This window comes from Aegilops tauschii, chromosome 2, assembly GCF_002575655.3.
Source record: "Aegilops tauschii subsp. strangulata cultivar AL8/78 chromosome 2, Aet v6.0, whole genome shotgun sequence".
NCBI classification, from domain to species: Eukaryota; Viridiplantae; Streptophyta; class Magnoliopsida; order Poales; family Poaceae; genus Aegilops; species Aegilops tauschii.
The window spans coordinates 554,518,997-554,544,966 of NC_053036.3; positions in this window are offsets into that span (position 1 = coordinate 554,518,997).

Sequence of the window (25,970 nt, forward strand, 5' to 3'; positions counted from 1 at the left end):
TTCCGTCCAAGCCAGTTGGCTCCCGATGAACAACACGCGTTCCGTTGCCTCCCGATGAACACGACGCATTCCGTTGCCTCCCCATGAGCACGATGACGACACAGTTTCTCCGTTCCGACCCAGCCATGTACACGAGCCCTGGCCGTACGTATGCATGAGTAGGTGTTCGAGACCCCGCTCGTATGTACGTACGTGGCTGTATTTTCTTTCTTGCACCCTGGCCGCTGTACGTGCACGACTCTACTATGACACGTGCCCTTCCTTACTCGTCCACGGTTCATCGCCGCAGCCTGCAGACAGACCGATCAACCAGTATGTACATACACGTTCACCACCAGAATGACAACGCTACGTACGTTTCGACCAGGTGGGTCCCGACTGTCAGGCACTTCCTTGCATGCGAAGATGTAGTTGGTGGGTCCTAGCAGTCAGGGGGGAAACGTTTTTTTTGCGAAATACGGTGGCCCGTCCGATGGGTCCTGATGAAGCTATGTACCTAGGGTAGGGTCATAGGCCTGACCTAGACACCCCCCCCCTAGGACATCTCCCTAAAGTCAGAAGTATTCAAAGGATAACAACATCCACTTGACCAGAAGCATTCCACTCGGAAGATTCGATGTCACTCGACCGTAACAGAAACCACTCGACAAACAGAAGATCCAAAGTCACTGCACAGCAACGGTCAGGCGTTACTCATAGACTTAATGATCATTTATATCACTTTATTATGGATGTTACCTGTAATGCTCCCTCTTTATGTACATTGAACTCCTTGTAACATGGGCTGGCTGGGGTCCTGGCGCACTCTATATAAGCCACCCCCTCCACTGGCACAAGGGTTCGCACCCCCTGTAACACACACACACGCATAATTCAGTCGACCGCCTCTAGGCTCCGAGACGTAGGGCTATTACTTCCTCTGCGAAGGGCCTAAACTCGTAAAACTCGTGTGTACAACTTCGCCATAGCTAGGATCTTGCCTCCTCATACTTACCCCCTATTCTACTATCAGTCTTAGATCCACGACAGTTGGCGCCCACCGTGGGGCAGGTGTCTTAGCGATTTTTGGTGAAGTTGCGATTTTTCCGATTCCCATCATCATGGTTTCCGGCGGTGGATTAGGTGAGGGCCGCGAGATCCGTCTCGGCGCGCTCGTCTTCGTCGCCGACGACTCCGCCTGGCTTCAAGAGGCTCCACTCGACGTCGAGGCGCTCCCTGTCCACGGGGCAACGCACTTTCGCGCGTGCGTCCTTCTCCGGCAGCCGTCGACCCAGTATCGGTCGGCTCCTGTGGTGTCCTCGCTCCCCGCTGTTCGCCGACGCAAGCGTTCCGGTCGATCGCGGCTCCAGCGATGGGTGAGACACGCGGTGGCCCGTCAGTCGGCCACCCCACTAGTTGCGGCAATCGAGCCCGACGAAAATCTCTATGGCCTGTTCGACCTATCGACTGGCTCCGTCGAGACCGCATCCGAGTGCGACAACAGCGATCCTGCGGCGGAAGTCTTGATGGTCAACAAACCATGCAGTCCTCCTGGCTTCCCCCGCGACGATGGTGGCAATGGCGGCGGCGATCCGTCGCGCGTTCACAAGGAGTACCGCCCCGAGCCCCTTTCCTCGCAGCAGAGGGAAGAACTTCGCCGCCGCAATATGGATGCACTTCACACTCCTATCGTTGGAGAAACCCCCGAGGTCCGGGCCTTGGAGGAGGCACGCCTGGCCAACTTGGCTGAGCGCACTCGACTGGGGAACCTCCAGCATGCACTCGACTAGCATGCTCGGCAGCGGATCCCTGAATCCAGTCGACGGCAGCTTTTTCCGCCTCAAACTCAGGTATACCGCACTCCGATCCAAAATCTCACAGCAGCGGCCCGAATAGCAGAGTCAATTCAGCCTTCCCAGTCAGAAGCTGGCAGAGGTTTGATGCAGATCCGGGCTTTGCACCGGGCAGCCGGCGAGCAGAACACAACAGTATCTCAGTCGCGGAATAGGATTCATAGTAGATCTGTGATGGCAGACACAGTCCAGTCGGCTCACAGCCCAAGATCGCCTCCGCGGCGTGAGGGGCGTGGGCACCGGCAGGATCAGTACAGAAACCGCGAGCAGTATGATCACCGACTCGACCACGATGACCGTCGGGGAGTGCCCACGCCTCCTCCGAGGAGTGGGTCATACTTGCCTTGGCGGCATGATGACAAGCGCCCCCACAGCGGCGAGCGAAGAGTACCAGTCGACACAAGGGAGCCGGGCTTTGATGCGAGATCTATTCTCGTTCAAGGTCTGGTTGACAGGAACAGAGCACACAGAGAAGGCCATGACAGAGATTATCCGACTGGCAGTAGAGTGCACGTTTCCGGTCCCGTGTGTTTCAGCAGAGCCATCAGGGTCGCAGTGATTCCTCGCAACTTCAGGTTGGCGACTGGAGTCAGCAAGTTCACCGATGAGTCTAAGCCTGACACTTGGCTTGAAGACTACCGAGTGGCTGTACAAATTGGTGGTGGCAATGATGAAGTGGCTATGAAGCACCTTCCTCTTATGTTGGAAGGCTCAGCCAGAGCATGGTTGACTCAGTTAGCACCTGGCAGTATATTCAGTTGGGAAGAGCTCGCCCGAGTGTTTTTTAGAACTTTTGAAGGTACTTGCAAATGACCAGCAGGGTTAACAGAATTGCAGTCCTGCGTGCAAAAACCGAATGAGACCTTGAGAGATTATATACAGAGATGGATCACATTGCACCATACAGTGGAGAATGTGTCAGATCACCAAGCAGTTTGTGCCTTCAAGGAGGGTGCTAAGTATCGAGAGTTGAATCTGAAATTCGGTCGGATAGGGGATATGTCCCTGACTCGGATGATGGAGATTGCCACCAAGTACGCTAATGGTGAAGAGGAAGACCGACTCCGGAGTGGCAAACACAAAACAGTCGCCCAAGAAACCGGAGGAGGGAATTCCAGTCGAAAACAGAAACGCAAGGCTGAACCAGCGGCTCCTGGTGAAGCTTTGGTTGTGGCTCAAGGAAAGTTCAAGGGGAAGCCCAAAGGGCCCTAGAACCCCAAGAAAGTGAAAGATCAAGCCGGAAATGATGTGTTGGATTTTCCATGTCACATTCACATCAAGAAGGATGAAGAGGGTAATCTGATTTATCCTAAACATACCACTCGACAGTGTCGAGTTCTGATACAGCAGTTCCGAGAAAAGCAACCCAGTGAGAAGGAAAAGGAATTGGACAAAGATGAGGATAAGGAAGAAGATGACGATGGTTTTCCCAACGTCAATTCCACTCTGATGATTTTTGCTGATGTTGAGAGCAAAAGTCGACTGAAAGTTATCAACTGAGAAGTGAACATGGTTGCTCCGGCAACACCAAGTTATTTGGAGTGGTCCCAGACTGCCATCACATTCGACCAGTCTGACCATCCAACACGTATAGCCACCCCTGGGAGGCAAGCATTGGTGGTCGACCCAGTTGTTGAAGGCACTCGACTGACTAAAGTGCTGATGGATGGTGGTAGCGGCCTGAATATCCTTTATGCTAAAACCTTGAAAGGAATGGGCATTCCAATGTCCAAGCTTAGTGAAAGTAATATGAGTTTTCATGGCGTTACCTGGCAAGAAGGCTGAATCACTCGGCCAGATCGCCCTTGATGTGGTTTTCAGTGATTCCAAGAATTACCGCAAGGAAAAGTTGACATTTGAAGTAGTGGATTTCCAGAGTGCTTATCATGCTATTCTGGGTAGGCCTGCCTATGCACGTTTCATGGCTCGACCATGTTACGTGTACCTCAAATTGAAAATGCCCGGTCCCAGAGGAGTGATCACCATCACTGGCAATCGGCAGAAAGCAGAAGAGTGCTTCCAGAAGGGCTCAAAAATCGCCGATGCACAAATGGCAGCAGTTGAAATGCAAGAATACCGGAAGAATGCAGATCCGAGTGATTTGCTACGTTCCAAGAAGCCTGCCACATATTCTGCATTTCAGTCATCCGGTGAAACCAAGCCGATTCATATTCACCCGACTGATCCTAATGCTGCTCCTACTCATATCTCAACATCACTCGACAGCAAATAGGAAGAAGCGCTCATCCAGTTCCTTCGTGAGAACTGGGACATCTTTGCATGGAAGCCTTCTGACATGCCGGGTGTACCCAGGGGACTGGTTGAGCATCGTTTGCGAGTCGACCCGAAAGTAAAACCATTCAAGGAACATCTTCGACGGTCCGCCATACAAAAGAGAAAAGCAATTGGTGAGGAAGTGGCTCGGCTCCTGGCAGCTGAGTTCATCCGAGAGATTTACCACTCCGAGTGGCTCGCCAATGTTGTCATGGTCCCCAAGAAGGACGACTCACTTTGCATGTGCATTGACTTCAAGCATATCAACCGGGCCTGCCCGAAAGATCATTTTCCTCTCCCCCGCATCGACCAAATCGTCGACTCGACTGCGGGGTGTGAGCGATTGTCTTTTCTGGATGCCTATTCTGGGTATCATCAGATCCGACTGTATGGACCCGATGAGATAAAAACGGCTTTCATCACTCCATTCGGATGCTTCTGTTATGTCACCATGCCATTCGGCCTGAAGAACATCGGAGCCACATTCATGAGGATGATTCAGAAGTGTCTGCTCACTCAAATCAGTCGGAATGTGGAAGCATACATGGATGACATTGTGATCAAGTCACGTAAGGGTTCTGACCTGCTGTCTGACCTTGCTGAAACCTTTGCCAACCTCAGAAGGTATGATATCAAGCTTAATCCATCAAAGTGCACATTCGGAGTTCCTGGCGGAAAGTTACTCGGCTTCCTCGTTTCCGAACGAGGGATCGACGCTAACCCAGAGAAAGTTGGTGCTATACTCCGGATGAAACGCCCCGTGCGTGTGCATGATGTCCAGAAGCTTACTGGTTGTTTGGCCACCTTGAGTCGATTCATTTCTCGCCTCGATGAAAAGGCATTTCCTCTTTACCGACTGATGAAGAAATCTGATAAATTCGAGTGGACTCTTGAAGCTGATGCAGCATTTGCAGAACTCAAAGCCCTGCTTTCTACCCAGCCGGTGCTCGCTGCCCCAATTAGCAAAGAGCCTTTACTGCTTTATATTGCAGCCACTGGACAAGTTGTCAGTACAGTACTCACGGTCGAGCGGGAAGAAGAAGGAAAAGCCTATAAAGTTCAGCGCCAAATATACTATGTTTCTGAAGTTCTGACTCCATCCAAGCAAAGATATCCACATTACCAGAAGCTTGTTTATGGGATTTACATGACCACGAAGAAGGTTGCACACTATTTCTCTGATCACTCCATTACAGTCGTCAGCGACGCACCATTGTCAGAGATCCTGAACAACAGGGATGGAACTGGTCGAGTGGCAAAGTGGGCGATTGAACTCCTTCCCTTGGATATCAAGTTTGAGGCAAAGAAAGCTATCAAGTCCCAAGCAATAGCAGATTTCCTCACCGAGTGGGTCGAACAACAACTGCCGACTCAGATTCACTCGGAGCATTGGACCATGTTCTTCGATGGATCCAAGATGCCGAATGGTTCCGGTGCTGGGGTGGTATTAGTATCCCCCCGAGGCGACAAACTTAGCTATGTTCTCCAGATTCATTTTGACTCCTCCAACAACGAAGCTGAATATGAAGCACTTCTGTACAGGTTGCGTATGGCCATTTCACTCGGCATCCGTCGCCTCATGGTCTACGGCGACTCGGATTTGGTGGTTAATCAAGTAATGAAGGAATGGGACGTCAGAAGCCCAGCCATGACTGGCTATTGTAACGCAGTGAGAAAGTTAGAGAAGAGGTTTGAGGGGTTAGAGCTCCATCACATACCCCGACTGAAAAATCAAGCAGCCGATGATTTGGCAAAGATAGGTTCCAAAAGGGAGGCCATTCCCAGCAATGTGTTTTTGGAGCATATTCATACACCTTCAGTTCAGGAAGATCCTTTCACTGAAGAGCCCCCACAACCAAAGAGTGCCACTGATCCGACTGAAGTCGAAGTCCCAGCCATGGTCGACTTGATCAAGGAGGTTTTGGTCATCACTCCTGACTGGACAGTGCCGTACATCGCGTACATTCTGAGGAAGCAGCTCCCAGAGGATGAAGAAGAGGCTCGACAGATCGTCCGTCGATCCAAAGCCTTTACTGTGATAAGAGGACAGCTGTTCAGAGAAAGTGTAACTGGAGTCAGCCAGAAATGCATAACACCAGAAGAAGGTCGAGTGATCCTCAATGACATCCCCTCGGGGACCTGTGGTCATCATGCGTCCTCTCAGACCATTGTGGCCAAAGCATACCGAGCGGGATTTTATTGGCCACGAGCAAATGGGATGGCAAAAGAAATAGTCGACAAATGTGAAGGTTGCCAATTTTACTTCAACATGTCTCACAAGCCTGCATCAGCCCTGAAGACCATTCCACTCGTCTGACCCTTTGCTGTTTGGGGATTGGATATGGTTGGACCTCTGAGGACCAGTAGGAGCGGCTTCACAAATGTGCTCGTGGCAGTCGACAAGTTCACCAAATGGATTGAAGCCAAGCCTATCAAAAATCTTGAAGCTAGTACTGCTGTCAGCTTCATCAGAGAGTTAACATTCAAATATGGTGTTCCGCACAGCATCATCACTGACAATGGGTCGAACTTCGATTCTGATGAGTTCAGAGCCTTCTGCGCTTCCCAAGGCACTCGAGTCGACTATGCTTCAGTCGCCCACCCCCGGTCAAATGGACAAGCAGAAAGAGCAAACGGATTGATTCTCAAAGGACTGAAACCCCGACTGATGCGTGATATCAAGCACGCAGCAGGCGCCTGGGTCGATGAACTTCCATCAGTGCTTTGGGGATTGAGGACAACTCCCAATCGGTCGACTGACCGTACTCCATTCTTCTTGGTCTATCGAGCTGAGGATGTACTTCCGAGTGACTTGCTTCACAATGCACCCCGAGTCGAGCTTTTCTCAGAAGATGAAGCAGAACAGGCACAGCAAGATGCAGTTGATCTCCTGGAAGAGGAAAGAGAGATGGCCCTGATCCGGTCGACCTTCTATCAGCAAGACCTGCGTCGATTCCACGCCAGAAATGTGAGGGGGTCGAGCATTTCAAGAGGGAGACTTGGTTCTTCGAGTAGATCAGCAGAAACCACACAAGCTTGCTCCTGCTTGGGAAGGCCCCTTCATTGTCGCCAGAGTGCTCCACAATGGAGCGTACCACCTTTACAACGTCTGATAACCCACAAGTATAGGGGATCGCAACAGTTTTCGAGGGTAGAGTATTCAACCCAAATTTATTGATTCGACACAAGGGGAGCCAAAGAATATTATCAAGTATTAGCAGTTGAGTTGTCAATTCAACCACACCTGGATAACTTAGTATCTGCAGCAAAGTATTTAGGAGCAAAGTAATATGGAAATAACGGTAACAGTAGCAAAAGTAATATTTTTGGGTTTTGTAGTGATTGTAACAGTAGGAACGGAAAAGTAAATAAGCGAAGAACAATATGTGAAAAGCTCGTAGGCATTGGATCGGTGATGGAGAATTATGCCGGATGCGGTTCATCATGTAACAGTCATAACATAGGGTGACACAGAACTAGCTCCAATTCATCAATGTAATGTAGGCATGTATTCCGAATATAGTCATACGTGCTTATGGAAAAGAACTTGCATGACATCTATTGTCCTACCCTCCCGTGGCAACGGGGTCCTAGCGGAAACTAAGGGATATTAAGGCCTCCTTTTAATAGAGTACCGGACCAAAGCATTAACACATAGTGAATACATGAACTCCTCAAACTACGGACATCACCGGGAGTAGTCCCGATTATTATCACTTCGGGGTTGCCGGATCATAACACATAGTAGGTGACTATAGACTTGCAAGATAGGATCAAGAACTCACATATATTCATGAAAACATAATGGGTTCAGATATGAAGTCATGGCACTCGGGCCCTAGTGACAAGCATTAAGCATAGCAAAGTCATAGCAACATCAATCTTAGAACATAGTGGATACTAGGGATCAAACCCTAATAAATCTAACTCGATTACATGATAAATCTCATCCAACCCATCACCGTCCAGCAAGACTACGATGGAATTACTCATGCACGGCGGTGAGCACCATGAAATTGGTGATGGAGGATGGTTGATGATGACGACGGCGACAGATTCCCCTCTCCGGAGCCCCGAACGGCCTCCAGATCAGGCCTCCCAAGAGGTTTTAGGGCTTGGCGGCGGCTCCGTATCGTAAAACGCGATGAATCCTTCTCTCTGAATTTTTTTCTCCCCGAACACGAATATATGGAGTTGGAGTTGAGGTCGGTGGAGCAATAGGGGGCCCACGAGGCAGGGGGGTGCGCCCAGGGGGGCAGGCGCGCCCCCCACCCTCGTGGACAGGTGGAGGCCCCCCTGACGTGGATTCTTCTTCCAGTATATATTTTCCAAAAATAAGTTCCGTGGAGTTTCAGGTCATTCCGAGAACTTTTGTTTCTGCACATAAATAACACCATGGCAAGTCTGCTGAAAATAGCGTCAGTCCGGGTTAGTTCCATTCAAATCATGCAAGTTAGAGTCCAAAACAAGGGCAAAAGTGTTTGGAAAAGTAGATACGACGGAGACGTATCAACTCCCCCAAGCTTAAACCTTTGCTTGTCCTCAAGCAATTCAGTTGATAAACTGAAAGTGATAAAGAAAAACTTTTACAACCTCTGTTTGCTCTTGTTGTTGTAAATATGTAAAGCCAACATTCAAGTTTTCAGCAAAGATTATAACTAACCATATTCACAATAACATTTAGGTCTCATGTTTACTCATGTCAATGGCATAATCAACTAGCGAGCAATAATAATAAATCTTGGATGACAACACTTTCTCAAAACAATCATGATATGATATAACAAGATGGTATCTCGCTAGCCCTTTCTGAGACCGCAAAACATAAATGCAGAGCACCTTTAAAGATCAAGGACTGACTAAACATTGTAATTCATGGTAAAAGAGATCCAGTCATAGTCATACCTAATATAAATTAATAGTAATGAATGCAAATGACAGCGGTGCTCTCCAGCTGGTGCTTTTTAATAAGAGGGTGATGACTCAACATGAAAGTAAATAGATAGGCCCTTCGCAGAGGGAAGCATGGATTTGTAGAGGTGCCAGAGCTCGATTTTAAAGCAGAGATACATAACATTTTGAGCGGCATACTTTCATTGTCAACATAACAACCAAGAGATGGCGATATCTTCCATGCTACGCACATTATAGGCGGTTCCCAAACAGAATGGTAAAGTTTATACTCCCCCTCCACCAACAAGCATCAATCCATGGCTTGCTCGAAACAACGAGTGCCTCGAACTAACAATAGTCCCGGGGGAGTTTTGTTTGCAATTATTTTGATTTGATTTGCATAAAGCATGGGACTGGGCATCCCGATGACCAGCCATTTTCTCGTGAGTGAGGAGCGGAGTCCACTCCTCTTGAGAATAACCCGCCTAACATGGAAGATACGGACAACCCTAGTTGATACATGAGCTATTCGAGCATACAAAACATAATTTCATTTGAAGGTGTAGAGTTTGGCACATACAAATTTACTTGGAACGGCAGGTAGATACCGCATATAGGAAGGTATAGTGGACTCATATGGAATAACTTTGGGCTTTAAGGGATTGGATGCACAAGCATTATTCCCACTTAGTACAAGTGAAGGCTAGAAAAAGACTGGGAAGCGACCAACTAGAGAGCGACAACAGTCATGAACATGCATTAAAATTAATAAACATTGAGTACAAGCATGAGTAGGATATAATCCACCATGAACATAAATATCGTGAAGGCTATGTTGATTTGTTTCAACTACATGTGTGAACATGTGCCAAGTCGAGTCACTTAAATCATTCAAAGGAGGATACCACCCCATCATACCACATCACAACCATTTTAATAGCATGTTGGCACGCAAGGTAAACCATTATAACTCATAGCTAATCAAGCATGGCACGAGCAACTATGATCTCTAATTGTTATTGCAAACATGTTTATTCATAATAGGCTGAATCAGGAACGATGAACTAATCATATTTACAAAAACAAGAGAGGTCGAGTTCATACCAGCTTCTCTCATCTCAATCAGTCCATCATATATCGTCATAATTGCCTTTCACTTGCACGACCGAACGATGTGAATAATAATAAGAGTACACGTGCATTGGACTAAGCTGGAATCTGCGAGTATTCAATAAACAGGAGAAGACAAGGCAATATGGGCTCTTGGTTAAATCAACAATAATGCATATAAGAGCCACTTCAACAATTTAATCATGGTCTTCTCCTATCGACCCCCAAGGAAAAGAAAAGAAATAAAACTATTTACACGGGAAAGCTCCCAACAAGTAAAAGAAGAACGGGAAGTCTTTTTGGGTTTTCTTTTTAATTATTACTACTACAGCAAGAAAGTAAACTAGCTAAAAGCTATTACTAATTTTTTGGTTTTTCTTAAGGTTTATCAAACACACAAGAAGAAAGCAGGAAAAAGAAAATAAACTAGGATGGATAATACAGTGAAAGAGTATGAGCACCGACATCTAGCAATGAGTGTGTAAACATAAATGTAATGTCGGTGGGAAATACGTACTCCCCCAAGCTTAGGCTTTTGGCCTAAGTTGGTCTATTGCCACGGATGGCCTGGCGGATATCCAAAGTTATAACCAGGGTCGTACTGAGATGAAGAAGCTGCTGATTGCCACTGGTTGGCAATCATCTCCGGATCCCACTGGTAATTAGACTGTCGTGGAGGATCAAATTGTGGTTCCGGCTCTGGCTCTGTGGCTGACGTAGGGTTCCGGTAGGCGTGAATGGCTGCCAGCAGAATGAGATACTGGCCTGTAGATAAATCAAACAAGGAAGGAGCAGGCAAGGTAATAGTCTCAGGGTGATGTTTATCAAAGAACAATTTGTATTTAAGCGCCCCTTCCCTATTCTTAACAATAAAGTCATGCGGTACCATACTCTTATAATCTAAATAAACAGTAGGTAGCAATTTTTCTTCCTTTTCATAATGCCTAATAGGTATGTTATAATATGCAGCAAGGCGTGATGCATAGACACCTCCAAAGATGGGGCCTTTGTACGGTTTAGACTTAACCGTTTGGCAATAGTACCGCCCATACTAACACAGTCATCGCGGAATAAACCATGGAACAAAATAATAATATCAGGAACACTAAGGTTTCCACAGTTTCTGCGACCAATTAAGCAACGACTAGCAAATATTGCAAAGTAGCGTAAAACAGGAAATGTATGCTAGTGATTCTTGCATAGGAAACCTTCCTAGTTTCCCCTACAGTAATAGTATCAATAAACCCGTCCACATATTTACGATGTGGTTCCTCGAAGCTACCCTCGAAAGGTATTTTGCAAACCTTGTAAAATTCATCTAGTGACATCTTCTTAACCACATCATATAAACGAAACTCTACTGAAGGAGGTGATTCCTTAGGATAATAGTAGAAGTTTTGCACAAAAGTATTGGTGAGTAAGAGATACTGTTCGCGTTGGTCGCGGAGGAAGTCGGTGAGCCCTGCATTCTCAGCCAATTCATAAAAATCATCATAAATCCTGGCTGCTCTCAAGAAATCATCGGAAGGCCATTCACACGACCGAACCTCCGCGGTGCGAGGCAGATTATATTTGGGCCTCTCTGCTTCTTCACTTTGCTTTTCCTTCGAGCTTCGGCTCGATGAGCCCCTCAAAAATATCTTCATTATTTTCTGAAAAATTATAATTTTTTTAGTAAATTCAAATAAAAGTGAACCAAGCTCAACAAAATTGACAGCAACTACTCCTAAAAGTGCCTAGAGACTATATCATGCATTAGAACTACTTGGAACCATATAAATTTGACATGCAAGCTCAAGAACATGGTCACCTAGGCAGCACAAATTTGCAATGAATAAAGCACTAGAACAAAAACTAATTGGACCAATGGAGGAGTCACATACCTAGGAACAACCCCCCAAGCAGTTTTGTGAGAAGTGCTTTGAGCAAGGAGATCGAAAATCACAACAAAATGAGCTAGAACTCGTGCTTGAGCTGGATGGTGATTTTTTTGGGAGGAAGGAGTGTGTGGGTGCAGGAATAAGTGAAGGGGAGCCACCATGGGCCCACGAGGCAGGGGGCGCGCCTTGTAGGGGTGGGCGCGCCCTGGACCCTCGTGGCCAGGTGCTTGCCCCCCTGCTGTGTTCTCAGTTCCCGATATTCTCAAATATTCCAGAAAAAATCATATTTCAATTTCGGGGCATTTGGAGAACTTTTATTTTTGGGGTATTTTTATATTGCACGGATAATTCAGGAAACAGACAGAAAAATACTATTTTTACTTTATTTCAACTAAATAACAAAAAGTAAAAGGAGGGTACAGAAGGTTGTGCTTTCTAACTTCATCCATCTCATGCTCATCAAAAGGAATCCACTAACAAGGTTGATCAAGTCTTGTTAACAAATTCATTCCGAATAACATGAAACTGGAGAAATTTCGAATAACACTATGTTACCTCAACGGGGATATGCACATCCCCAATACTAAGAATATCATATCTCTTTCTGACAGTAGGAAGAGGAAATTCAAAACCTCCAAAAATAATCGATGGAATTTTTCCAATAGAATTGATACTGTGGACTTGAGGTTGTTTCCTCGGAAAGTGTACCGTGTGCTCATTACCATTAACATGAAAGTGACATTGCCTTTGTTGCAATCAATAACAGCCCCTGCAGTATTCAAAAAGGGTCTTCCAAGAATAATAGACATACTATCGTCCTCAGGAATACCAAGAATAACAAAGTCCGTTAAAATAGTAACGTTTGCAACCACAACAGGCACTTCCTCACAAATACCGACAGGTATATCAGTTGATTTATCAGCCATTTGCAAAGATATTTCAGTAGGTGTCAACTTATTCAAGTCAAGTCTATGATATAAAGAGATAGGCATAACACTAACACCGGCTCCAAGATCACATAAAGCAGTTCTAACATAATTTCTTTTAATGGAGCATGGTATAGTGGGTACTCCTGGATCTCCAAGTTTCTTAGGTATTCCACCCTTAAAAGTATAATAGCAAGCATGGTGGAAATTTCAGCTTCCGGTATCTTTCTTTTATTAGTGACAATTTCTTTCATATACTTAGCATAAGGATTCATTTTGAGCATATCAGTTAAACGCATACGCAAAAATATAGGTCTAATCATTTCAGCAAAGAGCTCAAAATCCTCATCATCCTTTTTCTTGGATGGTTTGGGAGGAAATGGCATGGGTTTCTGAACCCAAGGTTCCCTTTCTTTACCATGTTTCCTAGCAACGAAGTCTCTCTTATCACAACGTTGATTCTTTGATTGTGGGTTATCAAGATCAACAGCAGGTTCAATTTCTACATCATTGTCATTACTAGGTTGAGCATCATCATGAACATCTTCATTGACATTTTCACTAGGTTCATGTTCATTACCGGATTGTGTTTCAGCATCGAAAATAGAAATATCATTAGGATTCTCAGGTGGTTCAGCAATAGGTTCACTAGAAGCATGCAAAGTCCTATCATTTTTCTTGTTCTTCTTTTTAGAAGGACTAGGTGCATCAATATTATTTCTCTGAGAATCTTGTTCACTTCTCTTAGGGTGGCCTTCAGGATACAAAGATTCCTGAGTCATTTTACCGGTTCTAGTAGCCACTCTAATAGCATAATCATTATTCTTACTATTTAATTCATTGAGCAAATCATTCTGAGATTTAAGTACTTGTTCTACTTGAGTGGTAACCATAGAAGCAGGTTTACTAATGAGTTTAAGTTCACCTTTAACTCTAGACATATAATCACCAAAGTGTTCAATCATATAAGCATTTTGTTTTAATTGTCTACCAAAATAAGCATTGAAGTCTTCTTGCTTGACCATAAAGTTATCAAACTCATCCAAACATTGGCTAGCAAACTTAGTAGGAGGAATTTCAGCTTTATCATATCTATAGAGAGAATTTACCTTTACTACCTGTGTCGGGTTATCAAAACCATGAGTTTCTTCAATAGGTAATGGATTAAGATCATATATTTCTTCAACAGGCGGTAAATTAAGACCATGTATTTCTTCAATAGGAGGTAAATTCTTAACATCTTCAGCTTTTATACCCTTTTCTTTCATAGATTTCTTTGCCTCTTGCATATCTTCAGGATTGAGAAATAGAACACCTCTTTTCTTCGGAGTAGGTTTAGGAATAGGCTCAGGAATTGGCTCAGGAAGTGTCCAATTATTTTCATTGGTCAACATATTATTCAATAGAATCTTAGCTTCATCCGGTGTTCTTTCCCTGAAAACAGAACGAACACAACTATCCAGGTAATCTCTGGAAGCATCGGTTAGTCCATTATAAAAGATATCAAGTATTTCATTTTTCTTAAGAGGATGATCAGACAAAGCATTAAGGAATTGGAGAAGCCTCACCCAAGCTTGTGGGAGACTCTCTTCTTCAGTTTGCACAAAGTTGTATATATTCCTTAAAGCAGCTTGTTTCTTATGAGCGCGGAAATATTTACCAGAGAAGTAATAAATCATATCCCGGGGACTACGCACACAACCAGGATCAAGAGAATTAAACCATATCTTAGCATCACCCTTTAATGAGAACGGAAATATTTTAAGGATATAAAAGTAGCGAGTTCTCTCATCATTAGTGAACAGGGTGGCTATATCATTTAATTTAGTAAGATGTGCCACAGCAGTTTCAGATTCATAGCCATAAAAAGGATCAGACTCAACCAAAGTAATTATATCAGGATCAACAGAGAATTCATAGTCCTTATCAGTAACACATATAGGTGAAGTAGCAAAAGCAGGGTCAGGTTTCATTCTAGCATTAAGATATTTCTGCTTCCATTTAGCTAATGTAACATCCCAAATTTTCAATTTGGAATGTTATACATTAGATCATCATGCATATCATATTTTATTGCATTTTTATTTGCGATCCTAGAAATTTCACGCAACTCAAGGACCCACGGAGAGAGTTGGGGATTTCGTTATTTTCATATTTGGGTTTTCTCAAATTTTGAAAATAGGATCATTTGTTTTATTATTTTTCTCTCCGAAAATATTTCATATCAAAATATATGAGAGGGGATAAAATGACTTCTCCACAAATAATGAAATATTGGAGGAAAAATATTAAAAACAAATATTTGATTTTATTCGAATTAGGAAAAATACGCGTTTTTCCAAATTGCATTTTAGGCCCAAATAAATATTCATCTTGTCCGGCTTATTTTTAGAGGACGGGGAAAATTTATTTCGGGATTTTTGGAGTCCGTTTAGTATTTATTTTCTTACTTTTTCTGCACGTTCGAATTAATTTTTTTTTAAGTCAACCGCATGACTATAGACTTGCAAGATAGGATCAAGAACTCACATATATTCATGAAAACATAATAGGTTCAGATCTGAAATCATGGCACTCAGACCTAGTGACAAGCATTAAGCATAGCAAAGTCATAGCAACATCAATCTCAGAACATAGTGGATACTAGGGATCAAACCCTAACAAATCTAACTCGATTACATGATAAATCTCATCCAACCCATCACCGTCCAGCAAGCCTATGATGGAATTACTCACGCACGGCGGTGAGCATCATGAAATTGGTGATGGAGGATGGTTGATGATGACGACGGCGACGGATTCCCCTCTCTGGAGCCCCGAACTGACTCCAGATCAGCCCTCCCGAGAGGTTTTAGGGCTTGGCGGCGGCTCCGTATCGTAAGACGCGATGAATCCTTCTCTCTGATTTTTTTCTCCTCGAACACGAATATAGGGAGTTGGAGTTGAGGTCGGTGGAGCAACAGGGGGCCCACGAGGTGGGGGGCGCGCCCCCCACCCTCGTGGACAGGTGGAGGCCCCCCTGACGTGGATTCTTCTTCCAGTATTTTTAATATTTTCCAAAAATAAGTTCCGTGGAGTTTCAGGTCATTCAGAGAACTTTTGTTTCTGCACATAAATAACACCATGGCAATTCTGCTGAAAACAGCGTCAGTCCGGGTTAGTTCCATTCAAATCATGCAAGTTAGAGTCCAAAATAAGGGCAAAAGTGTTTGGAAAAGTAGATACGACGGAGACGTATCAACGTTGAGCACAAGAAAGACGAGCCACACGCTTGGAATGCGGAGCTGCTCCGCCCCTTTTACACTTAAGCATTTAGACTGTTGAGATGTAATAAGAAATACCTTTTAGTTTGATTATCAAAGACACAGTTTTACAGTCGCCTAAATGATTGCTGTTTCTTTTTTATATATTTTAAATCCCCCATTGGGTGCCTTAGATGCGAATCCGTTTCGCCTAAGGTTGAAAAATCCTACCGAGTGGCGAGCAAGCCTCTCACTCGGGGGCTTAGCTGTAGTCCAGTACTCGCCTAAGTTCGAAAAATCCTACCGAGTGGTGAGCAATCCTCTCACTCGGGGGTTTAGCTGCAGTCTAGTACTCGCCTAAGTTTAAAAAATCCTACCGGGTGGTGAGCAACCCTTACACTCGGGGGCTTAGCTGCAGTCCAGTACTCGCCTAAGTTTAAAAAATCCTACCGCGTGGTGAGCAACCCTTACACTCGGGGGCTTAGCTACAGTCCAGTACTCGCCTAAGTTTGAAAAAATCCTACCGAGTGGTGAACAATCCTCTCGCTCGGGGGCTTAGCTACAGTCCAGTACTCGCCTAAGTTTAAAAACTCCTACTGAGTGGTGAGAAACCCTCACACTCGGGGGCTTAGCTGCAGTCCAGTACTCGCCTAAGTTTAAAAAATCCTACCGAGTGGTGAGCAACCCTCACCCTCGGGGGCTTAGCTGCAGTCCAGCACTCGCCTAAGTTTGAAGCACATCCTCATCCGCAAGGACGACGAGGTGTAGGTCGACTGCAACCTTCTCTTCAGAGCTGCGCCACAAATACAACGTGCGCTCCATCCTCATCCGTAAGGACGACGAGGTGCAGGTCGACTGCAACCTCCTCTTCAGAGCTGCGCCACAAATACAACATGTGCTCCATCCTCATCCGTAAGGACGACGAGGTGCAGGTTGACTGCAACCTCCTCTTCAGAGTTGCGCCACAAATACAACGTGCGCTCCATCCTCATCTGCAAGGACGATGAGGTGCAGGTCGACTGCAACCTCCTCTTCAGAGCTGCACCACAAATACAACGTGCGCTCCATCCTCATCCGCAAGGACGACGAGGTGCAGGTCGACTGCAACCTCCTCTTCAGAGCAACGTCCAGGTTATTCCGAGTGAAGAACAGGTTCCACTCGAAGGAAAACACAAGCATATTCAGAGATAAACCAAGTTCAGATAAGTCCTAAGGTTCCGGACCACGGATTAAAGTACTCGGGCATCCAGCCCGAAGGATTTTAACGGTTACAAAATCACTCGACATTCCGAGAAAAATTTAAGGTGAGGCATAAAAGTTTGTTCACTCCACAGGAGGAGGGCTAGCATGCTCGATGAACTCGTCCAGGTCGATTCCGTCAGCAATCCGAGTGGCAGCAGCGATAAAGGTTTCCATGAAAGACTGGAAGTCATGCCTCTTGGTATTGGCAACCTTGATCGCCGCCAGCTTCTCTTCTCGCGCTTCTTTGCAGTGGACACGAACCAAGGACAGAGCCACATCAGCGCCGCACCGAGCAGAAGACTTCTTCCATGCTTGCACTCGACCGGGAATCTCATTAAGTCGAGTCATCAGAGACTCGAGGTCATTCTGGAGCGTTGCCCTTGGCGAGAGTGCTGTGTCGATCCGCGACATCGCGACTTTCAGTCGAGCAAGATAGTCGACAACACCAGCAACGCGAGATTCCAGTCGGAGTACGTTCATGGCAGCTTCGTCCTTCACTGGAGAGAGGATGGGGTCCAAGCTTGTCTCAACTCGCCCAGTCTCTTCCTCGAAGTTCTGGCACAATTCTGCACGCGCAATTCAAAGATGAGTCAGTGGTTATATGACAAGTCGACGGTAACAAGTCAGTCGGGCCAAAGAAAATACCTTCAAGCATGACGAACAGCTTCTTGGCAAGGCCTCCCAGATAGTCCTCTAGATCGTTCCGCTTGCGAGCAATGCCTTCCATCTTTTCAGTCAGGTTCTTCTTGTCCTTCTTCAGACGAGTCGCCTCCTTGTTGGCCTCATCAAGAGAAGTTTTCAGCTTAGCATTCTCTTCCTCCAGCTTGCCGACTGAAGTCAGCTTCTGTTCAGCAAGGGCAGTTTTCTCATCAGCTGTTTTCTGTGCGGCTGCAAGGTCTTGATCGTTCTAGGACAGAGCTTGGTTCAGAGATTCTGGAAGAAAAAACACTCGGTTCAGAAAGGGCAAATAACATCCAGATTCAGAAACAAATCAGTCGACAAGTTTCTTCTTACTAGTGGCCTCATCCTTGGCCTTCTGTAGATTTGTCTTGGCCAGCTCCAGATCAAGGTTGAGCTGAATCTGCTTCTTCTCCAGATCGCTGAAACGAGCTCCAAGTTCACAGATTTCTATAATCAAAAGATGGTCAATCGACGGATGGAGGGATTGGTCACTTTAGAACAATAGTCTGATAAATTCAACAAGTTCTAAGACTACTGCCGAATCAAACATTCAACATTAGTCTCGGGGACTACACCCAGTGGGTGCACTTAGCGTGCCCCCACTGGTCCAGTTTCCACTCGACGTGGTCTGCCCAAGCCGAGTGCAAAAAAAAGAGAGCGTTCTCAGACCATAGTCGACTGCCCGCAGTCGACCACGGTCTCGGGGACTAGACCCAGTGGGTGCACTGAGCGTGCCCCCACTGGTTTAGGTTCCACTCGACGTGGTCTGCCTAAGCCGAGTGAGGAAATTCCGATTCTAAGACCACAGTCGACTGCCTGCAGTCAACTATAGTCTCGGGGACTACACCCAGTGGGTGCACTCAGCATGCCCCCACTAGTTCAAAGATCCAATCGACACAACCTAGTCGACTCAAGATACAAATTTGCTCAGTGGCAAGTCAAAACACCCAGTGGGTGTATGAATGTGAAACGCAGACATATGCAAAGGTTCTTCAAAGGAAGTTTTTAGGTAGCATATCCTAACAGAACAAACAACAAGCTAAAAGAGTCAGTCGGCAATCTGCTAACCTGGGCGTTGCTCTGGAGAGCGGAGCTGGCGTCATAAGCAGCTTGACTGACTTCCCGGACCATCTTCATCTACTCCATCATAATGCCCGCCTGGCGTATAGCCTCTTTGGCAGCACCCACCTGGTCCTCCGGGACGTGATGTGCAGCAAAAAGTGAAGGTGGATCGGCTGGAGTCTGCGTGGGTGACGCTGAAGGTTGAGCACTTGACAGTGGTATGGCGAAGGTGACAGAAGTCCGATTGGCATCGCCGGCCTCTTGGATTACCGGTTCCGTCGCCGGCGTCGATTGAGGCGTCTTAGCAGTGGACGTTTTCCTGCTTCTTCTTCCCAAGGGCCTCAGTGGCTCATCCTCATCATCGTCTGGGAGATCAATGACATTGGGAGGAGTTGCAGAAAGATCAATCGCCAGAATTCAATCAACCACAGTTCAATCGACAAAAAAGACAAGAGTACAAAGGTTATACCTGGGTTGGAAGTGACCGCATCTTCCATGTCCTCATCCTCATTTTTGTAAGCAGAAGTCCCAAAGGTAGCGGTACTGTTGGTTTCAAGATTCATCCGGTCAAATCAAGAGAAAAGTAGACAACACAGAACCTCAGGTAAAAAATGAAGACAGAACACTCACGCAGAAGCAACAGGGATGTCGATTGATTTTGGGCAGAGCCTTTCGAGCCTTCGGTGCTACAACCTTGGACTGCTTCGGGGCCTTTTCAGTCGGCGCCAGAGAAGACGTCCGATGGCGCTTTGACGACTGCCCGGTCTGAGCAGTCGCTTTGTCACGGATGCTTGCCGGATCGTGAGTGTGCTTGGATCGCCTTTCCCTACGGGGAGGTGAGTCGACCTCTTCTTCATCACTCGGGTCATCACTCTCCTCGTCCTCTTCACCATCAGAGTGCCACTTGCCGCTCTCGCCTCTGCTTGCCTCCCCCTCCGGATCCTGCTCCTGCTCCCCGTTGGGCATCGAATACATCTCAGTAAGAGCCTGAAAGACAACAAGCAAATCAAAAATCAGTCGGTTGACGGCAAGCAGTTACATGATCAATAAAGAAAACAATCGGCAATTCAGAGTTGGACCTTGTCTGGTTCATATGAGTTGTCGAGTGGAGCGATCCTTCTGGACCCCCTAGGGTTATCCTTGTTGCCAGTAATACCCCTCAGCCACTTTTCCACTGTATCCTCATCGACCTCCTCCGGGTGGATCCGAGTGGTGTCTTCAGTGCCCGAATACATCCACATTGGATGGTCACGAGCTTGAAGCGGCTGAATGCATCGTTTGAGGAAAACCTCCAACAGATCCATGCCGGTCACACCATCGCGGATGAGCTGGACCACTCGCTCGACCAGCACCTTCACCTCCGCTTTCTCCTCTGGGGTCACTTTTAAAGCAGAGGGCTTCTTGACTCGAGCCATGGAAAAGGGGGGAAGTCCATTCGACTGACCTTGAGTCGGCTGGTCTTTGCAGTAGAACCAGGTCGACTGCCACCCTCGGACTGACTTGGGAAGGATCATGGCTGGGAAAGTGCTTTTACCTCTCATTTGAATCCCAAGGCCCCCACACATCTGGATCACTTGCGTCCTCTCATCACTCGGATTGGCCTTTTTGACCGATTGAGAACGACACGTGAAAATGTGCTTGAAGAGGCCCCTGTGTGGTCGACAACCCAAGAAATTCTCACACAGAGACACGAAGGCAGCAAGGTACACGATGGTGTTGGGGGAAAGTGATGAAGTTGTGCCCCAAAGAAATTCAAGAAACCTCGGAAGAAAGTATGGGGAGGCAGAGAAAACCCGCGGTCGACGTGAGTGGCGAGGAGAACGCACTCACCCTCCTGCGGATGCGGCTCGGTCTTGCCCTCCGGAAGCCGCGTTGATTCGCGGGGGATCAGTCCCCCCTCAGCCAGATCGTCGAGGTCGTCTTGACGGATCGTAGACCGAATCCAATCGCCCTAGATCCAGCCGTGCGGCAGGCCGGACCTCGACGAGGATCCGCCCCGGCTGGACTTCTTCCCTTTCGCCTTCGCTATTGCCTTCTTCACGCGCTCCAAGGCCACTGTCTTCTCCTTCCCCATTGCTGCGGGCGGGGCTCGAACAGAGCGGCGGCGCTGAGAGCAGAGGTGGCTGTGGCAGAGAAAATAGAGGAGGAAGAAGAGGAATGGGAACGCATAGTGCAAAAACCCCAGGCCAGCGCCTTATATGAGATCATTTCCGAGTGGCTGACCCATGGGCCTAGGCGATCCTGTCAAATCCCGCAACAGCCGCGCATGCGATACGTGGCAAAAAGGCGGTGCAAGAATTGAGGCGGCCATGCCTAATCCGTCCCGATTACTGCGGCCCCCTCGGCCTCACGCACTTCCCAAAATTCGAATCCCGGGAGATCCGCGAATAGCAGAGCAACCTGTCAGACCGAAGATTGTTTCCATTTCAGCACTCAAAGCTTAACAATGAAAGTTCACTCGACAAAACCAAGAATGGATCAAGGCGACTTAAAAAGAAGTTGGAGTCATCGTGTTGATTCATTGGACCAGGCAAGACACTTCCGAAGCGCAAAAATTGAGTCGGAAGTATTCACAACTCCTTCCCCACTCGAACCCTGAACCATTCGGGGGCTAATGATGAAGCTATGTACCTAAGGTAGGGTCATAGGCCTGACCTAGACACCCTCCCCTAGGACATCTCCCTAAAGTCAAAAGTATTCAAAGGATAACAGCATCCACTCAACCAGAAGCATTCCACTCGGAAGATTCGATGTCACTCGACCGTAACAGAAACCACTCGACAGATAGAAGATCCAAAGTCACTCTGCACAGCAACGGTCAGGCGTTACTCATAGACTTAATGATCATTTATATCAATTTATTATGGATATTACCTGTAACGCTCCCTCTTTATGTACATTGAACTCCTTGTAACGTGGGCTGGCTAGGGTCCTGGCGCACTCTATTAAGCCACCCCCTCCACTGGCACAAGGGTTCACACCCACTGTATCACACACATGCGCGCATAATTCAGTCGATCGCCTCCGGGCTCCGAGACGTAGGGCTATTACTTCCTCTGCGAAGGGCCTGAACTCGTAAAACTCGTGTGTACAACTTCGCCATAGCTAGGATCTTGCCTCCTCATATTTACCCCCTATTCTACTATCAGTCTTAGATCCACGACAGGTCCCTACTGTCAGGTGGAGGAATAATTATTTTGCGCGTAATAAGGAGGCACTTCCTTGCTGCGGCTGTGGACCCAGCTGTCAGCCTCTCCACGTACAGTACTCTTCCAACGGGAGTCGTTCGTTGACCACATTGACCACGCCGCGCCGAGAGCACCAGGGCGGTGGACGACGGCGAGGCCTAGGAAGGGGACGACGCGGAGCCGGGGAAGACGTGGCAGTGGATGCCCACGCGGAGGGGAGTACGTGGGTTGACTGCTTCGGCTGCAGTGAGGCTGTCGTCGTCGGAGAATAACATGAGGTGTGGGTGAGTATAGAGGGATGGCATGGCCAGTGGTGGCAGCACAGCCGGACACGAGAGGCAGGAGCAGGCGGCACGCCCGACGCTTGTTTGGGCGGCTGGAGCAAGAAGAACAGAGGTTGAAGAAGCACTACGACCGTTGGATGGACATTGTACGGTCACTGGAGCTAGAATCGTTCATATTAACTAAGTTGACAAAGCCCTCCGTCCGCGTCAACTTAGTAGGCCCACAAGTCAGCCTCCCACTATGGTGGGTCCCAGCTAGCAGGGGGAGTATTCATTTTTTTGTGCGTAATAAGGAGGCACTTCCTTGCGTGCGAAGATATGGCTGGTGGGCCCGAGCTGTCAGCGGTAGTATTCATTATTTTTGGCGTAATAAGTACGCACTTCCTTGCGTGCGAAGATGTAGGTGGTAGGTCCCAGCAGTCAGGGGGAGAAAACATTATTTTTCAGGGTAAAAAGGATGCAGTTGCATGCATGCGTCCATGGGCATGGTGCGTCCCCACTGTCAGGCTCTCACGTACAGTCATCTTCCGATGACTCTCGTTTATTGACCACGTTGACCACATCGTGCCGAGTGCACCAAGGCCGGTGGACGACGGCGAGGCCCCAAACTGGAACGACCCGGAGATGGGGAAGATGTGGCAGTGGAGTAGCAGATGGAAAGGAGTGGGAAACTTGACTGGTTGGGGTGCGCGGCAGCACTTCCGCCCACAGGAGACAGGAGCAAGAACAGAGGTTGAAGAAGTAGCACGGCTGTTGGATTAACATCCAACAGTCCAGTTGCTAGAATCATTTGTTGATTAAGTTGACAAAGCCCTGCGTACACGTCTGCTTAGTAGGCCCACAAGTCAGCCACCAAATCTGACGGGTCCCAGCTGTCAACGGGAGGAATAGTTTTTGACATAACAAGGAGGCACTTCCTTCCGTGCGAAGATACAGCAAGTGGGTCCCAGCTGTCAGGGGGAGGAAACTTCTTTTTCAGCTTAATAAGGAGGAACTTTCCTTGCGTGCAACCATGGACACTATGGGTCCCAGCCATCAGGCTCTCCAGTCCTCTTCCGACGACTCTCGTTTGTTGACCACGTCGCGCCGAGCGCAGCGAGGCGGTGCACAACGGCGAGGCCCCGGACGGGAAAGACCCGAAGATGGGAAGACGCGGCAGTGGAGTCGTAGATTGAGAGGTGTACAAGGGTTATAATTGGTTCTGGTGCGGCGTGGGGCTAAAGTCGGTGGAGAATAATAGAAGGTGTGGAGGGGTGGAGGGATAGCCTGGCCAGTGGTGGGGTAGCGCTTCGCAGCGATGCGTGCTAAGCAGAGCCGCTAGCCGCCGGAGGCCGGACCAGGCGGTCCCGACGATGCTAGACGAAGAAGACGAGAGATGGAAGGTGCATGCCGGCCGTTGGATATAAATCCAATGGTTGTGGATGTCATAATCATTTGTTGACCAAGTTGACAACGCCCTGCGTAGGCCTCGACCTATTGTCCTGTCAGGACCCCGATTCTAAGTCACACCGATCTAGCCTGTAACACCTCATATCACTTTGCGGCCTCACGCACGGTATTCCCACGGGTGTCGCCTTACCATGGCCCGGGACCGTTTGCGCCTTTTGGCTCACGTATATGATTGTGTCGCTAGCATCCATATGACAGAGAACCCGGGCCGACATGACTAGTCGTGAACCCAAAGTGGCACTAAGTTACGGGGACAGGCATACATGAATCAACATCGAGCATGTCGGTCAGCAGCGTGCGAATCCGGGCTGTAGCACTGGGCTAACAGGACTCCGGGAACCCGGGCTGTAGCAGGCTAGGCAGGACTCCGGATGTCACCGCGTGACATTTCCCCGAAGGGACAGACACAGGAACGAAGTGAATCACATGCCGGCCAGCCAAGTGTTCCGGAGCAGTAGTGCCGGGCTAGTAGGACTCCCGTGAACCGAGCTGTAGCGGACTACTATGGCTCATGGAAGCACAAGACTACATTTCCCCATAAGAGAGGCTACCAAGGATAAACAACTAGGTTGTCGGATCCCACACATACCAAGCATTTCAATCATATACACAATATGCTCGATATGTGTGAATACAACATGGCATCACAACATAACTCTACGACTCAAGTATTTATTCATTAGGCTCCGAGGAGCGAGATATTACAAACATAGGTCTCATGACCCAACATTCAGAGCATACAAGTCAAACACATGCGGAAGCTTAACATGTCTGAGTACAGACATCTACAAATGAAAAAGGCTGAGAAGCCTGACTATTTACTAGATCCTGCCGAGGGCACAAGATCGTAGCTGAGGTATCAAGCTAAACGTCGAAGTCCACACGGAACTACTAGCGAGACTGACGTCTCTCTGCAAAACATAAAATAAGCAAACGAGAGTACAAATGTACCCAGCAAGACTTACATCAGAACTATCTACATATGCATCGGTATCAACAAAGGGGGTGGTGGAGTTTAACTGCAGCAAGCCAGCTTTGACTCGGTGGCTATCCTAACTACGACTGCAAGTAACTCTTTTGAGGTGGCGCACACGAGTCCACATATTCACCATATCAATACTCCACTATGGATCCGCTCCCGTCTCCCTACGAGAACGCCATCCATAGCACTCACGCTTATCTTGCGCATTTTAGAGTATCCACTTTCACTTGTCTATGAACTGTTATAGGCAACCCAGAAGTCCTTTACCGCGGACACGGCTATTCGAATAGATCATATTAACCCTGCAGGGGTGTACTTCGTCACACACGCTCTCACCACTTACCGCCGTTTACACATCATGTACTCGGCAACCTTCAAGCGGAAGCCCAGCGAGGGTGTCGGCCACAGCCTACCTAAACACTCAAGTCTCTAGTCCAGGTTTATCGCCTATTCAGGTTCCATCCGCAGGGAGTCCGGCCGAGGTTTCCACATACGGCCCCGAACGATGTGTGCAGGGTTCCCGAGACACCAAACGGGCGCCCGGTACACCATGCCACGAGCCTACCGCATCACAGCCCACCCCCCGGGTCAGCGCTGTCCACGGCCTCCAACTTACTACAAACACCAGAAACTACTTGCAACTCTTGGACAGAGGACAAGGGTGATTAAGAAGCCGAGAGGGTCCATTGGTTTCGGGCCCAATGCGTGGTAGTAACTGTTTCATGGATCACAAACACAGAACTCAGTTCCTGAGGACGGCTTCAATGAGACAACCCACCATGTACTCCTACATGGCCTCTCACCGCTACCTTTACCAAATCGTGTTCACACACTTAGCTCTCAATAGTAGGACATCTTCACACACCTCCGATTCATCCCCGATGAATCAGACCTGACTCAACTCTAAGCAGTAGCAGGCATGGCA